At 38.4% G+C, this 1,198-nt stretch overlaps 1 non-coding gene across 1 annotated transcript; it reads left to right on the forward strand.

Annotated features, from left to right (window-relative positions):
- The first annotated feature begins 264 nt into the window (after nucleotides 1-264).
- Nucleotides 265-336, forward strand: Trnae-cuc (transfer RNA glutamic acid (anticodon CUC)). The gene has a single exon. It is a non-coding gene; the product is annotated as a tRNA-Glu (tRNA).
- Nucleotides 337-1,198: the final 862 nt, after the last annotated feature.

The following is a 1,198-nucleotide window of genomic DNA, read 5'->3' on the forward strand; positions in this document are numbered from 1 at the left end:
TTTTCACAGAAGTGACACAGGCGGCAGCAACACACGGCCTGGGGAAAATCATCCACAGAGAAAGAGGCAACATCAGACACATCTTTGAAATGAAGAAAATGATCTAATTTTGTCTCAGAAGTGTGCATGCGTGTGTGGATTTCTTTGGTAGAATTTCACGTTTCACGGTGGATTTGCGAGTGAAAATAAACGTTCATTCTTGGATTGGGGCTTTGAAATTAAACCGTTTCACTGAAAATAAGCACACATCACACCATCATCAAGTCCCATATTGTCTAGTGGTTAGGATATCCGGCTCTCACCCGGAAGGCCCGGGTTCGATTCCCGGTATGGGAAACTTTTTTTTTGCATGATTATTGTAACGTTGAAAATACGAAGCCAAACCAAATACCGTCTGGAACGTATTTTCACACCAACAGTTACGAGGTTTCGCGTTAAATTTTCGCACCAGCACCAGCACAAGTTCGGCAAAACTTCACCATTTCCGAGAAGCGACGCCTTCGACACCCCAGGTCATGTGCCCAGAACAGGTTCTCAATTACGCTCGAAGTGGCTAAATGAAACAGGCAAATTACGCTCTCGCACTTGGACCAACTTTTACACTGCGGATTGTTGCGCGAGCAAAATCGACAAGCCAATCGAGAAACACGTTCTTGCTGGTAGAAAGGTGTGAGACGGAGCCGATCGAATTTGGAATAGCAAATAATAAAGTTTGTGCCGTATTAACAAATTAAAGACAAAACATAAAAGCAAATTTAATGAAGCTTACATTTAATTATATGAGGAAAAAACATCTTTGACCTAACCAATTTCTTTAGTGGTTTAGTCGATAATTTGGACACAATTCGATGTCTCTGTACTCTCTTTTGATAACTAGACAGGAAAACCAGCAAACTTAGTACAAGAGAGCACAGAGGCATCGAATTGAAAACTTGTAACGACTTTGTAGTGAGGTTATTAGTCGCTATAAAATGCATGACACAGGTTTCGTCTGAGTTTTTGCTGTTTGTAACACAATTTCTACAAGAATAAATAAAGGATGAAAAATGTGTGCATTCAAACACAATTGTTTTCACCTCAAATAGTTTGAATTTTATCTGATTTTGGATCGAAGAATATAAAGATGTTTTCATACATATATTTTCCATTTATAAAAAAATATCTGCGTTCATATCTTTGTTTGTTTTTTTAAAAAAAA

This window comes from Culex pipiens, chromosome 2 (genome assembly GCF_016801865.2).
Source record: "Culex pipiens pallens isolate TS chromosome 2, TS_CPP_V2, whole genome shotgun sequence".
NCBI lineage: Eukaryota > Metazoa > Arthropoda > Insecta > Diptera > Culicidae > Culex > Culex pipiens.